This window comes from Nipponia nippon, unplaced genomic scaffold (assembly GCF_047370975.1).
Source record: "Nipponia nippon isolate SJK-2023a ecotype South Korea unplaced genomic scaffold, ASM4737097v1 scaffold_2, whole genome shotgun sequence".
Lineage (NCBI taxonomy): Eukaryota > Metazoa > Chordata > Aves > Pelecaniformes > Threskiornithidae > Nipponia > Nipponia nippon.
In genome coordinates, this window is record NW_028262336.1 from 27,651,350 (window position 1) to 27,668,256 (window position 16,907).

Consider the following 16,907-nt stretch of genomic DNA (forward strand, 5'->3'; position numbering starts at 1 on the left):
TTTGGGCCCCTGAGGTCTTTCTGACCTCACTGCACTTTCAGAGGGCTTTGCTGATTGAAAGGTTGTCTTGGGTTCTTGCTCTGTTGTGTACTACTATGGACAAGAGATCTAGTGGGCTAGAGGACAAGCTGATGTATATTGGCAGGAGCCTTACCAGCTGCAAATTTAGCTCTTGAAGTCTTGAAGGCTCAGTTCTGAACAGTGGTGCAGTGTGGGAAGAAGCACCTATACAAGGTTGCTCTCAGGAAACAGTAAGAAGAAACTGTGTCTGAGGGAGATGATTCTTTATCTCCCACTTGTCTAGGGAACAGGACTGGTTGCTGCAGCTCTGCAACCAACGCTGGTTTCTCTTGCTTTCAAATTCCGAATAGGCAAAGCGGTAGGCTCCATGCCAAAGACTCCAAAGTCAGTGCAAGATGGCCCCAGGAAATCTCTGTAACAACTGAATAACAAAAGCCAAGTAAAGTCACATTCTACAGATTTCTGATCCTTAAGCTTCAAATACACCAGACGATAAAAGGAATAACACCTTTTGTATTTATTTTCTTTATCCTTTACTTTTTTTGGTCATAACTTTACATTTAAGTATTGCTTTGTTTTTTGGAGAGTTTTTTTTTGCAACGAGAAGTCCCTGTTGTAGTTCGTCTTTCGCAAATGAGAGAGAAGCCCAGAAACTAAGAGTCTAGCCTTAAGTTTTCATCAGATCTCAATGGCAGATGAAAAAAGTCAAAGCTACTCAGTGACATTCAACGCACAGGAGGTCAAACTGGGTCTCCGTTCCACCCAAAGCAGGGTGGTAATTATTATTGCTCATTGCTTTTGCAGCTATTTTGTTACTTGTTACAGGTCAACAATTACCTGCTTAGAAAAGTCATATTTTCTCTGTTTATATTTGGAATGCAAATTCCTGTTCTAATTTTGGTAAGACATTTTCTGATTTTACCTGGGGTTGTTTTTTGCCCTGTATCATCTCTGACTTCATGAGTATTCAAACATGCATTTAAACACAAGATTATTCAAAGTCATTAAAGTCTGGCATGTTTTAAGAGTTTTTTCTGGTCAAAGGCTTGAAATCTTTGGTGTACTTTGTTATATTACCCAATTCAGATTTAAGTCCATAGAATTTAAGTACATCCTTTATTGATTTGCCAACCCAGGTGGCACCACCAGTGTTACATTTTGGGAGGTTTTTTTCTTCTTTTCTTTGAATAGGTCTTTGAAAAGAAATGAGGAAGTCAAGAAAAGAGGGAAATAGTACTGAATATGAGATAAGCTTATCTTCTCGTGGCACTCAGAGCTTGATGATCCCATGTTCTGAGCATATTGGGTTGTAATTGTGGTCTCGGAAAAACACTGAAGCTCGTTCCAGAATCAAGGTCTGCAGAGTGGAATTAGCTTTGTCATGGGGTTTTTTGCTTTGTTTTTTAGATGCTGTAGAGAACCAATAATGCTTTCAGGTTTGTGCTAATAATTGATCTCTACCACCACAGTGCAGAAAGCTTTACAACTAGTGCTTCACATGGAGTATTTCTGCCCTGTGATCAGTCTAAAGTTGGCTTAATTCAAGTTGAAACTATCCTAATCAAAGCTGTTACATCTAGAACAGGCAAGCCCAATGAGAATGCAAAAGAAATGAGATGCAAAAGAAAGTGCAAGGGTGAAATGTGAATACTGATGTAGGTTTTAGTCACTTTGACTTTCCATGGAATATTTTCTCAAGTTCTAGAATTTGTCCCTCAACGCAACATATCTTAAAAGTTACCTCAGTGCTCCTTGGGGTGGAAGTTGAAGTCTGTGGTTGACAATTCTCAGCAGTATTCTGCTGTGTGAGTACCCCTGTGTTTATGCACGAGACAAAGATCTCAGAGGCTTCTCTGAATTTGTTAATAGAGATTCCTCAGACACTCATAAGACTTTATACCAAGTGCTAGGAGAATTTCTTTGACCTGTCTTTGCTACTATATAGCAACCAGTTACATATTCACACAAACAAATCATTCCTAAAACCCCCACAGTGCCTGGACAGTTTGCAGCCTGCAGAAAAAAAAAAAAATCATATTTTGTGTTTGTCACTTATCCTAAGGAAAACAGCATATGAGCACAGCAGAGTAGAAGAAAAAGGCGTCTTTCACTAAGGAATTGTTCCTTTCCTCTCATCAGTGTCACTGGAACCACCATAAGCAGACATGTTTACTGACCTCCATTGACTAGGCAGCAATGCTATGTAAACCTCTTCATCACAAATCAAATGATTTATCTGTGTGTGTCATTTCTGGCCATACTGTGGAGTATTTTTCAGTCTTTTGCTGGGTGTACTTTCCTAATGTCTCCTATAATGTGTGGTAAATTATGAGCAGAGCTGGAAACTTCTGCATAGCTAGATCTACAACACAATCTCTTATTGTTTCAGGATGTGATTTAATAGAAGTTCTGCTCCTCTAGTCTCATGCACACATCTGCCAAAATATTCAATTTAAGTAAATTGTGTTAGGAATGAAGTCATACTGTCATACAATATAATAATGGAAAGTGGCTGATTAGGTTTTGTACTATAAAGAGCTGGGTCTCATCGTAGCAGGAGATTCAACGCCTTTTAAGAAAAAAAATTACTATCTATCTGAAGTAATGTCATTTAAACATTATTTGTCAAGTAAGAAAATATTGGAGCATATCTGTTTAGGCTCAAGTCCACATTAATCTCAATATTCAAAAAGAAAAGAGCTTATCAACCTAAGCAGACCCTCCCTTTTTCAGAACACCAAATTTGAAGACAATCTTGTACATCAATTTCCTTAAAAAAAAAAAAAGACATAAACATAACAAACCAAAAATATCCACTACCAAAAGATGCCCAAGCACACACAGAGAGTTAAAATCAAAGGAAGTTAATGTTGGCATGCGCCAGTAAACATCAAAGGAAGATACGACAGATTCATGCTAATAAATCGGTAGTGACGCAAGAGTTTTATGAGCCTTGGCAGTCCTGTTGGCCCAGACATTTTTGCAGGCATAACGAACTGAAGATATTATCTCTTACTGTTACTGAGATATTATGACTTAGAGCGATCAGATTTTTTTTTTCTTTAGGGCAGACTGAGTTCACACTGAACCAAGTGCTGTGTTGAGTTAAATAACAGAAGTGCACAGACAAACAGAAACAAGCCCAAAAGAATGAACGTATTTCACAACTAATGAATCTTTTAAAATCAGTGCTTTGAACAGCGCTCCTGCTTTCTAGATATTCCGATCTACAGTTCATTGGATTTGACTTTGTAAATCATATTTTGCTGTGATGCTAAAAGCTGTGCATATAAATCAAAACGGACAAACGCAGTTGATGAAAAGAACGAGGTTTTGTCAATAAAAGTGAAAATGCCAATCTAAAGTGCTATGGAGTACCTTTGTTTTGCCACTTTTGGCATTTGTATTGGCATCCAAAGATTTGTGGAGACATTTCTGACTGCTTGCTGAGACATTGGACAGCAAACCCAATCATTTTTGTGAGGAGGAGTGCAGCCAAATAGGAAATGACCGAGTCGACCAAAAGAATGTCATCTCAGAGCTTTGATTCAGGAAAGCATTTAAGGAAGCGCACAACTCCAAGCAGTTGAATAAACCCACTGAAAAGAACAGCATCTGCTCACAAGTAGGTACCTATCTCTGAGCAATGAAACGAGCTTTGCTGGGCTCAGTAAGACCATATGTTGGAGGAGAGGCAGTTAAATCCCCCTTCCTTTACCTGAGCTTGTAAAAGTACAACTGTTTTAGTAAAAGTCCTCCTAAGCTCCTGCAGTTAATAAAACAGACATAACATTTTTTACATTTTTATAAGGAACTCTCTCCTGATAAAAACGTTTTGAGTTGCACAGCTCATCTAGTTATTGGATTTATTTAAATCAACAACATGACTGAAACGATCCTGCAGAGTGTTTTGCATCAATTGCAAAGCCCAGCTGAAAACCTGAAGTTCCTGCCCTGGCAAATGGAAGTTGTGGTTGGAAGGTCCTTTATCCAGTCCAGTCATAGATCTTTGTCTATTTGGCAAGTCCTTATTTGAGGCAGCACCAGCTGTACCATAAAAAACTTTGCCGTGGTTGAGTGTTGAAGTAGAAACTGATCTTTTAGGGCATTCTAAAAATGGGCATATTTCATTGTTCCTGTCAGTACATGATAAATGCTTCTAGAGAATGTAAATGTTTTATAGGTTGTTCCAGTACCAGAATGGCACACTTAATGAATTGCTGACTTCAAAGTACATCAGAAGTCCAATATTCAGAGTGAGAATCTCTGGATTTCAATCTTTCTTTTTTTTTTTTTTTTTTTTTTTAAGGTTACAAGGGACAGTGGTAGAGTTGTGGAGTTTGTCTGAGGCATACGCATGGTAGGGATACATTTTACTCTGTCAGGTTTTGACATGCATTCTTTTTGAAGGTGATTATTGATTTTCTGCCTCCACAAGAAGAAATGACTCAAAAAAAAAAATCCCCAACCTGAGAATATAAATCATGGCTTAAGGAAAAAAAGAAACCCCCAATCTTGCTCTTTTAAAAAATGTATATATGTTAAAATAGGAATGGGGAAGGAAATACTAATGCAAGTACTTTTTATGGAAAGATGTGCTGCTCTGAAATAACACTATGCACTACTTAAATAGCTTGTAGAAGACTTGGAAATTATCAGATGTGGCAAACCAATGCTTCTTATGATGTAATTTTCTTTAGGTGGATGCTAAGTGTTTGTGCTTAATACGCTCGCACTCTCTGACATCACACAAGTGATAATCATCTTTGCTGTGGACTGTGTCTCTGGAAATGAAGCAAAATGGCTGACTAAATATGGAGTGATAAAATGTGTACTTTACTGTCTGTCATAAGGATTTACAAATATGGCAGCCTTGCACTGTTTTAAGATGAATTGTGTCTTATTTTTGCTGTGGGTTTTGTGTTCCAATCTCATCTCAACAGCAGCTGTACTTGAAAATGAAGATGAAAAACTGAACAAGAAGTCAAGGTTTTGACCCTGTGGATTTGTATATTTGGGGCAGTAGCATTTTTATATTAGTAGTAACATTTTTTATATTGTAGATTATATTTGTTCCCTTTTTCTTACCTACATCCAAAAATGTAACCCAAAATATAGAAGATACCTAGGAGAAAAAAATATTCCAACTGGAAGAGAAGAGCACTAGAGTATTGGGTTTTTTGCCCGTAGCCATCAAGGACAATATGGTTCTACAATACAACGAGATGTTTGCTTTCTCTTGGCATATAGCTTAGATCCACGTTCCCAAGAAAGATAGGAAAGAATTAGGAGCGGGTAGAAGGTTGAAATCAGAAGGAAGCTGAGAAATTGAGATGGAGCATAGAGTGCAGATGGGGAGAAGGTACATGGGGGAGGCAGAATAGGTGGGAGGAAGAAAAGAGTAAGAAATAAAAAAAAAAAGATAGAAACAGCAGGAATAAAACCTGTAAGGGCAAAGACAAGGAAAAGGTGGGGTGGAAAAACCCAGATGGTATGGAAAATAAAAAGCCCTCTTACTCCTTTCAGGTCAGGATAGAAGAACCCCAGCAGGAAACGGATGAAGTTTGTGCCTTTTCAGATTTCGCTGAGGAGAGAAGTTCCCACGCTATTCTGGCAACCTTTTTAAACACTAAATTTACTTTAAAATATTTCCCTGCCCCTTACTCCCAAAGAAAATGTCAGCTGAGAGGGAAAAAAAAAAGTCTCATCCCAAACTGCTGGTAGTCAGGAAGTGTAAAAGTGACAGGGATGACTCATATCACGTACATCAGGCACACTGAAAACAGAAGAGATGAACAGCAAAATAGGAAGATGAGTGTCTTGTGGTCTATTTGAAGTGCTTTAAATCTGGAGTTTATAAAACAGCAGGTGGGAATAGGTGTCTAGAAATAACTAGCCAATAGATAAAATGCCAAGGGATTTTTCTTTTTTCCCCCAAATCATATATTGCTTCAAGGATAAAATACAGCTATTTTGGTACAGAGGTCCACAAAAACCACCAATAAAAAGTTCCAAACCTCAAACCATTAAAAACACAAACTGGATGCCACCTCTCTCCTGGACATGGAAGGTTTTTCTTCTCCAGGCAAATACTAACCTGCTTGTCTACCACAGGGCAATATTTTTTGCTCATACAAATGCCCACAACGGTGGTATTTATACCACTTTTGTCCTGAGAAAGAATGGCATATCTAGGTTCTAGGGCAAGTCCTAGGCAAACATGCATTGGCCAGTGAAAGAATAGGCAGAGCTCTGGGGGCAATGCTGAACCGCAGGAAAATAGCATCTGAAGCAACACTAGGGCTATACACCTTGTCTGCTCTTACCACTTCAGATTACAGAGAAAATACCATTATTTACTGATTCTTTTTACACATAAGAGGCAGTGCCAGGAGTAGTAACATAGCTGACAGGAGTAATGCCAACTTAGGACAGAATTTTCCAGCCTAGTCCTGCGCCACTTCCTTTGTGCTACGGTACAGATGAAGTCAACGTGTTATTGAATCCACATTTACACTCTGTCAAGCGCTATTCAGAAATAAGTGCTCCTTACAAGCAAGGAGACCTAGCACATTCACTGTGTCTTACATCTGCTTGTGTTCAACCCTACCTATTTTGTGAATCCCCAAATGAAAATAACCATAGAATAATTTATGCTGGAAGGGACATGTTGAGCATGCACTCAGTCGAATTGTCCACGTTGTAAATAAAGCCATTAACAGTCTTGGCCATGGTATTGATCCCTGAGGCACACCACTAGTCATCAGCTGCCAGCTGGACTTTGTACTGCTGATCACCACCCTTTGAGCCCAGCGGTCCAGCCAAATTTCCACCCACCTTATTGTCTACTTATTCAATCTAGATCTCACCAATTTGGCAGCAAGAAACAGTATCTGCAGGAAACAGTATCAAAGGCCTCCGCTAAAGTCAAGGTATACAACACCCACTGCTCTCCCCTTCATTGCGCAGTCAGTGATCTTGTCGTAGAGAGCAGGCAGGCTGGTCAGGCGTGATAACAAAATATTTCTTCTTCAAATAATCTTTGCTTCCTCTCTTCTTCTGGGTGTAAACTAAACAGAAAAACATCCAAATCCCAGATGTAAATTTGCCCAGTAAATGTGCATGCAATACATTATTACAGGCATACGTTACTGTAACACCCAAAGTCTCAAATTCAAATCCAGGGTGGTATTACAGAATACTATCTTTGCTCAAAGAGAATTTACGGTCAAGGACCAAACCTTAACATAAATGACTCATGATTTCCTGTTACCAGTGTAATACTATTTCTTTTGGGAATGATTGTGCAAAGTATTGCTTGCTAATAGAAGGTAGTTGTTTAAGAGCCAGCTTACAGTTTTATTTAAGTATCATAAAGCTAATAACCTTAGAAAGAATTATCAAAAGCTACATTTCCACTGCATATTACAATCAAGGGGGTAGTGTTATACATTTTTGCATACCTATGCAGTAAACATTTTTAGGCAACAGAAACTTGTATTTGAGGGACTAAGGCTTATGCTTCAGCTGGAGATGCTTGCCCAAGCTTTCCAAAACACAGAATCTTCAACAATCTGCTTCACACCTACAAGCAGTGTTTTAGAGAAGAATAGATTTTTTTTTTTATCTGTATGATAGATGTGTTCTGCCCTCTGATGAACACAAATCATTACCATTACTAATCAAGGATGATCTCCAGGGTACAGGTAGCGATTCCTTTCTGCAGAGGTTTTTGTTTGCTCCATTGACTTCCGGGGAACTCAGCACCTATAGGAGTGCTGAGAATCCACTGCAAATCCATCGTAGTTGGAAAATTCATTGTAAGATAGCAATAAAACCAAAAAAAAAAGTTATTTCCTTCTTTCTCTTCCAGCTCAGAGAACATCCAAAATACAGAAAACCCTGTAGAGAAAATGAGATAAATTGGTTTCAGATGACTTGGCACTATAAATCATCTTGGACCTCAACAACAGAAGTGGACACGAAAATCCTTCTGAGTTTTCACAGACACTAAAGTACTGCAAAGAAATTTCATGACCAATTTCAGTAGAAATATTTCTTGGTCTGTTTTGTCCACAACATTCCTTATTCACACAAATTTGGCTAAGTCAAAGGTAAATAACTTTCAACCGTATTTGATTCTACCTTAAAAGTTTCATACAGTTTCTGTTGCCTGAGCTCAAGAGATGCATCACAGAGTCATCTGCCAGGACTGAGTGACAGCGATCTGAATCCATTCATAAGTCCTGACTTAGTTATGCACAAGCAAAAATAGGCCAAACTCCAGCACATTCTTTAAACTGAGACATTCGTTATAGTTGGTGCATCTCAGCTCTGTCATGCAGCCTGGACAGACGAGGCATAGCACTGGCCTCCACATCTTACAACAGCCCACCAGTGGATGTTCTAGTTTTAAACCTTTCTTGGAGACGGGAGCAGGCATCGAGCCTGAGCTGCAGCCAGAGGACTGGTGGCGGGTGCCTGCGCAGCTCAGGCTCCCCCGATGTGCAGGATGAACATAGCAGTGATATTGCACACAACTTCCCAGCCTCCTCCTTTTAAACACAGCGACGCCACTGCTTGCAGAGCTGAACACAGAGCTTTGCCAAACAGAGACAGCCTCATTAGCAACCCCCTGGAGGGGAGCTCTGCGCTGGTTTGAGTGGGAACTGGATTGAAGCCTTTTTAGTTCTCAAAAAGAATAAGGGAAAAGTGACTACACCACGATAAGGGAGCAGCGACAGATCAGGTCATCGGTTTTCCTTCTAAAGTTCTGGAAATTCAGTTTGCAAAATCAAAGTCTAGAAGCACACACCAAGCAAGTTCAGTTCTTCTACAGACAAAACGGAAGTAGCAGGACATACTGAATCGGGCCTTTTCCTGGGTTATACCTGAAATAAAGTGCTTATAAGCCTGTTGTAATAGTGGGGAACATGAAAGATTATTCACTGTCAACAAAGGCTGGAAACAAAACATTGCAAGAACACTGCAGATGGTTAAAAAAGGGTTTCTCATGTAACGTTGCCTTATGTAAAAGTGTCCTCCCCTCTGTCCTCCAACATCAACAGGAAACGGTTGCGTGTCCTTCAGCATGGCTTGAATACATTTTTATAGTACTACCCTGTGTTGGTGCTTTTAGATTTAAATCATATGCAAAGCTGAGTGCTCTACGATGATTAGGAGGATTTTCCTTTGAGTTTGTAGGTTCACTTAATTCCAGAACAGGAAGCCATTTTATTTACTTGCTTAATACAGCATCAGCACGATGAGCAGGAGAGCTTCCTAGCTGCAAATGAAAAGGTTCAGAGATAAGCACTTTCCCCCGATGGATGTTATGGCTCATATACCAAACAGCCCTGAATGGAGATGCCGGAGATGTTTCAGACCTTAAAACTGTAAAACTGCGTGTTAACTCAGATGAGTCTTGTATTTTATTACTACAGATAAAACATACAATTTAATTAAACGTGCACCTATAAAATGTAAGGTTCAGTTAACTCTCAGCTTTATTTTAATACAACCTACATAGGTAACTAATGGTAATGTTATGTAAAGAATGAATAGCTTTTCAAGCCATAAAACACCTTGGAGCTATGTTGTTTTCTCAATTTATAACAGCTCCAATTTCAAGCTCAGTTTCTGCTCACATCATCACTTAACCCTTCATCTTCTATGCTCTTCCTCACTTGTCTATATAGTTTATCTTTAGACACTATAATAGATCCATTACCACAGATACTTTCTGTATCGTAAATGTAAGTGAATTTCAACCTGTATGCATCCAAACCCAAGGCTGAATTTTAAATAGGGGAGATACAATATTTAAAAGAATGCATATACAGTGTTATAGTCAGAATATCAAGAGCAGCAGAGCCAATGAAAGTAAATTTGGGTATGCTTTTTACCTGGGTGCATATTTGAAAGTCAAAGGAATTGAATCACAGGACGTTATTTTCTTATGTGTAAACAGATGCCTCAAGGATTCATCTTTTACTTTGGTATCCAATGAAAATTGTTTTTGATCAACAAGCCTGAGTAGGCTGCTTTTCATCCTGATGCTGATATGACTTATAACTTCTGTTGTCAAAATAAAACCTAAAGCATTGCTGCTGTGCAAACATACACATGTATCCACTTAGCAAGGTCAAGAGACCTGGTCTTCAGCTGGGATAAACAGAAGAAAATGAAAATGCTACAGTTGTTTTGAATTAAATCAACTGATGAGCCATCCAAGATCTCCTTACACCAAGTACCTGTACTATTACCCATCTACCGTACATTTAAAGTACCTTTCCTGAAAACAAGAAGCATAGGCCTCCTTTCTCCAAGACATTGCTTTTCTTTGCTAAGGCAGCCTTAGAATATCCCCTTTTCAGATGCTCATTCTTCAGCCATTTCTCCTCAGAAGTAAGAGTGCTATTTCAACTTCAATAAATAATATTGGAGGGTTTTTTGAGGAAAAAAAAAGTTAGCCCAAATTCTCCCAAATTCAGTTGAACATACTGAACACCATGTTTTCTGTAAAACAGGAACAAAACAAAAGCAACTCTACTCCTTGAGGCAGCAGTAGTACATTGGATGACGAGAGCAATTTATGCTGTACATCCTTCCGTCTGGTTTAGGATGCCCCTCAGCATACTCGGCAGGCAGCATCCCTAAAGCACACCTTTCTTCCTTCGCTTCTCTTATCAGCGCTTCCTCCCTCATGCATAGCTGGTTTGCAGAAACTCTCAGCATACAGATGATCAGGTAAGAGCTACAAATGCTTAATTACTACAATCCTGTGCTAAGAGCAACAGAAACGAAGCTCAGACACCAGACTTGGGGAGATGAGAGGAAGGGCAAGTCGGAAAAAACGGTGCCCTGCCTCTCCGGGGCTTGGGGTACTAATACTGCCCCTCCTGCAGCTTTCTTGCTCAGGACCAGGTCAGGCAACTCCACCTCGCACATCATTACGGAGCACCAGTGTAACACCAGGGGCATTAGTGCCCAGTGGAAAGCTCAGCACCAGGTCTTTACGTTCCCTTCAGAGGAGTTTTTGCTAGCTAAACACATGCATGGTACAAATCCTCTCCTGCACTGCTTGGAGCTCATGCCCTGAGAGGTCAAGTCATCCTCACACCCCTGTCGTCTTAATTTGCTTTAGTTTAGGGAAGTTATTCTGACATGTGGCAGGGCTGCCTAAAGTTATGCCTCTCCCTTTATGTCAGGCAGAGGTGAGCCATAGTAGAGACCTGAGGCAGCTGTGGAACTGGCCTTTTGTCCAGATTTATTAACTGTAATTACAACACCATCCATTCCTTTGGCTTTTAGACATTCATTTGTTTCTTGCGGGTTTACATCATCTTTTGCCAAGGGAATAATGCTGATTGACTCAAAGGACAGCTCATCAAATAATATTTTTCTTATCTGCAGCCCCTCAGATTTCTCGTTAATGAACACATTTAAGTTAATCAGAAGTAGACTTAATACAGTTTACATGATAAAAGAGTATTACTGCATTAATGAAAACATTTTAATTGGCATTTGACAGATGTTAAAAGAAATGCATTCCAAGGCTATATTGACTGCATGAGTTTTTCTATCCTGTACAAAGACCAGTCATCAAATCAGCTACCTGACAGCAATAAAAATCTGGATCTTTACAATATGGGAATTCATCATTCCTTAACTGTTACCCTAAAGGCATGCCAAAATCATTGGTCAATTTTGAAAGTCATGTCTAGAACCATAAAAAAATTAAAAAATAACTAACTTTTGTTGTAAGCTGTAAAAATTCTCACTAAAATATCCACTAAATTTTGGTTAATGAAAAAAATGTAAAGACAAAACCTGCTTTCTATCAGTGCTTCATAAATGTTTAATTTCAAACTTGTAAGAACAGCTTTTATTGATTTATCTTCCCTCTGGTGTGCCTTCCAAACCAACCATACACACACACAGGATTAGGGAAACAATTGTAGTATTGGATAAAAAAATCAGTGTTTTCCCTGCCTTCTGCTTCCCATTCCTCACTAGTCCCACCCTATCTGCTGCTTTCCTAGCAGCAGGTGATGGGGGAATTAAAACCAACTGGAACGAAAGGCAGATGGATTTTTCCACCCAAACTGAAAACAGTTTGTTAGAATGATCCCAAAGGAGAAAAGAAATCCATTTGAAAAGCAATCTTTTCTCCCTTGGCGTTTCACATGGAGAAACATTTTCAGCCAGTTCAGTCCTAGCATATTGTATGTGTGTATTTAGAAACAGACTCAACACTTGGTCTCCTGCTGCCACCTGCTCTCCAGAGCTTCAGGCCTAGGTTAGAGAGGTGCATTTCAAGAAAGGCACAATACCTAGGAACAGGTAGCACCTGCAACAATCATAACCATTTATTTAAGTAAAAAGGAACATTTTATGCTCTGTTTAAATGGTATGGCAGAATTTTTACTCCTAAATTTGGCTTAGGCTTTTGTTTGAATGTCAATAATAGTCTAAAGTTATTCACTTTTACTGCAATTTGGTGGTTTAGTTTTTATAACTGCAGTTTGAAAATTAAAGGCACACACTTGTTTTCATGGGAGCAGGGAAGGCTAACACTGAAGTATTCTCCAAATCTTCATGCTTCTAGAATAGGGACAAATTTGCTCTCATGTGCATGGTGCCCGGTGTACACAGTCTGTGTCCATCCTTACTGATGGGACACCTAACATTTTTAGTTTATTGTGCAAAGAACACACTAAATCTTTCCTTTTGGACAGAATTTAATCAGCAGGACAGGGACTACATTTTCTGAAAGCTCTAGCACAAAGTTCACAAAATTCAGCATAAAAATGCCTTATTAGTACTTTTTGTCCTGATCTCATCAGCTCTGTGTTTGTAGCAGAATTTTTTTGTCTTCTTCCTATTATCTTTTTCCTCATTTCTCTTACAATACAGAAGGGCAACTAGGATGCTGCTTGAAGGCAACCATTTCCAAGAAGATTTCCTCCGAGTCAGACATTTATAGAAGCCCTAATGAGGTCGTACTCAAAGAACCGCATCTCTCTCTGCTATCCCTTTTAGCTACACATTAAGCACTTCATGAACATTTGCATGAAGAGGCAGACTGTGAGTCTGGTATTATAAAACCATGAAAATCTCAGAGGATCTAAGGCCTTTCTAGCAACATCTCTCTCTATGTGGTCCATGACAGAGATGTGCAAAACCTAGGTTTATTTTCAGTTGGACAGTGAGAGAAGCAAAAAATTGCATGCACATATAATTCAGATAAAATTTAAGGTCTTTAGATCTTTGCTTTACAAGAATGAAAATCTTCCACAGTACATCTAATTTCATTCAAAACATGCCACTTGAGTCCATTTGAATCCCCAGACAGATGGGGATGGTACCACTGACTCTGTATTACCCAGAAGCACAGGGTTAGAGCATTTGGAGGGAAATTTGAGGCAACGGTTTTCCATTTCTACACCTCCCTCCTCCTGCCTGCCCTGAGCAAACTATTTTGATTTGGCCATAACGCACAGCTCATCTGGGATAACAAAACCCAGATATTTCACCAGATTTATTCTTCACTGGAAAATATTTGGCATCTCCTGCAAAGCAGCGTGCCAAGAGGGGCCTCCTTGTCAGACTCAGCATGGTTTGCTCAGATACAGAAGTAAAAACACTAAATGCCCAGATTTTGTGGCTACAGATCAGCTTAAGGATCAGAAGACAGCAGATGCAGCATATGCCTCAGTTTGTGTTCCCAATACTGGTTAAAAAAAAATAGCGAGCACGGCAGCCAGCCTGTCAGCCAGCGCAAAGGGGCTGACTTATCCAGGCTGATACTCTAGCCAGGGGAAAGAAACAGCACAGATTTATACATGTGGGAAGAATGGCGATCCCCTGCCAGGCAGGAGGCAGTAAGGGCTCATGTAGCAAAACTCATCCTCTCTCACACAAACCATGCTTTTTAAGGAGGTTCACAACATTTTTGCTGCAGGACTCTGATTCAGACAGGAGTTTCCCCTCAGAGCTCAGCACAGGCTTTCTGGAAACAGTCTGTGTAGGGAACGGGAACGCTGCCTGCAGGGCTGTTGGGTGCCTCTATCAGCACCATTCCTGAACATCCCTCTCTGGGGCACTCCTGCCTGTGCCATCTGGTTCCAACTTGCCATCTGGGCCCAGCAGAGGACGGATGTGGCAGCTCTAGGCTTCTCTTTGGCAGCCTGGGTCTCCTCTCCACCCCACAGCATGGCACTGGCAAAGGTGGCCATCCTGCTCGGATGGAGATATGGGACCTCAACACTCTCACCAGCAGCGTGGCCCAGCAGCCCCAGGGCTGTGCCACGCTGGAGGGGGGACTGCACTTAGAGCAGGGGTAGCCTCAGGAGAGGTTTACCTGGTCCTGCCTGGTATCCTTTCTGACACCCATTCCAGTGGGACGCGAGGCTTTAAGTGGTCCATGAGCTGGCACCTGGGGACCACAGCCTGGGGAAAGGCAGGAGCAGGCTATCCTCAGGGCCCAGGTCTCTGCTTGGAGGCCAGAGTGCCTCAGCTTTGAAGGACTAAGTATCTGCTTTTTGTGGGGATCCTAGCCACTAAGGACAGGTGGCCGCCCACACAGGGGACATACCACAGCATGGTCCTGGGCACCAGTACCACCCCCTGCCACTGCTCAGAGGTGAGGAGGGAAGGCAGGAAAGGTTTGCAGTGGGTGGGCAGTGGGGTACAGTCAGGTCCCAGGGGGGCCCTCACTGCGGGGCTGCAAGGCTGGCAGGAAAATGAAAACCCAAGAGCAGTAGCTCAAGGCAGGAGGAGCTGGCCTGGAGGTAACTGGGGGGGCTTTGGGGTAGGGGCGGGGGCCTGAGAGCACTTCACTGGGGTGCACCTGGTGCATCTTGGAGGCTGCATGATAGACATCCAGAGTGTTCAAGCCAAGGCAGACCTTAATAATTTAATAGAACAGCAAAGATGTTATCAAAACTATCTTTCTAAATTCATCATTCCCTGCTTTCCGCACTTCAGGTTTGTATCTAAGTATACATCACACTACCAGTAAACGCAAAGCAGTTAGTACCTGCCCATCAATATTAGCAACACACCTGTGTGTTACAGCACTTATCTCTTGTCTATGAGACATCTCAGGTGACTACATGCCTAGAATGCTTTGCCGAGTACGTCTACGAAATAAATGTCCTGGCTAAGGTTTTCTAGGCAAGAGACACTAATCTTCCATTATTTTTCATGGAAGATGTATGGCATACCTAGTCTGAAAACCCAACCCCCTGTAGCTATGCTACAAGGCAGCAGTTTTGAACTTCAGTGAAGTGCTGACAGTAAATAGAAAGTTACTTACAAGGCCTGAGCAGCAGCTACAACATTGTAAAGGCAGGCTTCAATTCATTAAAACAAAATTTTAAGTAGGAAGGTAAATTTTGCAGCTGCTAACTGGCATAGAATTTTCCAAAAGTTTCTTAGGTTAAAAATTAAAAAGTACATAAGAACAAGAGTCAACAGTCACATTTTCCTTAATTTCATATACCAGTACATTTATATAAACGACTGAGTCATTCCTTTCTCTTGTAGGCAGTATGAAATTCAATAATTTACTCTTTTCACAGAATCTTAGAATGGTTTGGGTTGGAAAGAACCTTTAAAGGTCATCTAGTCCAATCCCCTTGCCATGGGCAGAGACATCTTCCACTAGATCAGGTTGCTGAAAGCCCCATCCAACCTGACTTCAAACACTTCCAGGGATGGGGCATCCACAAGTCAGGACAACCTGTTCCAGTGTCTCACCACCCTCGTAGTAAAGAACTTCTTCCTTATATCTAGTCTGAAACTATCTTCTTTTAGTTTAAAACCATTAGCACTAGAGGCCATGGTAAAAAGTCTCTCTCCATCTTTCTTACAAGTCCCCTTTGTGACAGGCCACAATAAGGTCTCCCTGGAGGCTTCTCTTCTCCAGGCTGAACAACCCCAACCCACTCAGCCTTTCTTCATAGGAGAGGTGCTCCATCCCTCTGACCATTTTTGTGGCCTCCTCTGGACCCACTCCAACAGGTCCATGTCTGTCTTCTGCTGGGGACCCCAAAGCTGCAGTACTGCAGGTGGGAGCCTCACAAGAGCAGAGTAGAGAGGGAGAATCACCTCTTTCAACCTGCTGGCCATGCTTCTTTTTATGCAGCTTTTTTCAGTTCCTCCCTGTCATGACAACAGCCCAAGAACATCACTTTTCCCTTTATCATCTCACATGGTGCTGAACAAGTGTCCACAACAAAATAAGAACAAGGAAGTTTCAGGGCTGTTTTGCTTACAAGCTTCTTCCTGAATCCTCTATTGTCCCTTTTAAGTAGATTTCTAAGTTTTAACAAAACCGAGGATATTAAATCCTCACCAGACTCCTCTGGAAAAATACTAGTTACCTTTGTAGCATTCATGACAAATACTTGGGGCATCTCATCACACAGGTGCTTCTGCTGCAAGCACTCGTCAGCTTTCACTGAGAATATCAACATGGGAACTATCAAATCCAAACACTTATTTGAGCCCCTGGAAAGTATCTTCACAAAAGATGTTAAGGCAGTTTTGGGCTCTAATGGTTAAAACAGATTTAACCATGTCATATAAATCCCTGGAGGCAAACTATACCGGCCACAGAGCACGTACAATGACTGCTAACAAGACAAAACACAAAAGAAAGGAACATTTACTTTTTTCTGAATAGTATTGTGAAATGTAAGAAAACTCTTACTCAGAAGATTGAAGATAATGTTCTGCCTATGGGTTAAAATCAAGGCCTCCTGGTAATCAGGCTGTTTATTAGGATGTGGTAAACAAACCATCCTCAAGCCCATGAAGACAAATAACCATGTATTTATAATACAAAATAGGAACGTTAGCACCAGTTGTAAGGAAAA

At 40.8% G+C, this 16,907-nt stretch overlaps 1 long non-coding RNA gene across 2 annotated transcripts in view; it reads right to left on the minus strand.

Moving 5' to 3' along the window:
* Nucleotides 1-5,866: 5,866 nt before the first annotated feature.
* The window catches only part of LOC148055702 (uncharacterized), a 31,072-nt gene continuing 20,031 nt past the window's right edge, over nt 5,867-16,907 (minus strand). For both annotated transcript variants that reach the window (XR_015704978.1, XR_015704977.1), the window contains 2 exons: nt 7,695-7,923; nt 5,867-7,091 (listed from right to left, as the gene is read on the minus strand). This is a non-coding gene — a long non-coding RNA (uncharacterized LOC148055702). The remainder of the gene's footprint in view (nt 7,092-7,694; nt 7,924-16,907) is intronic.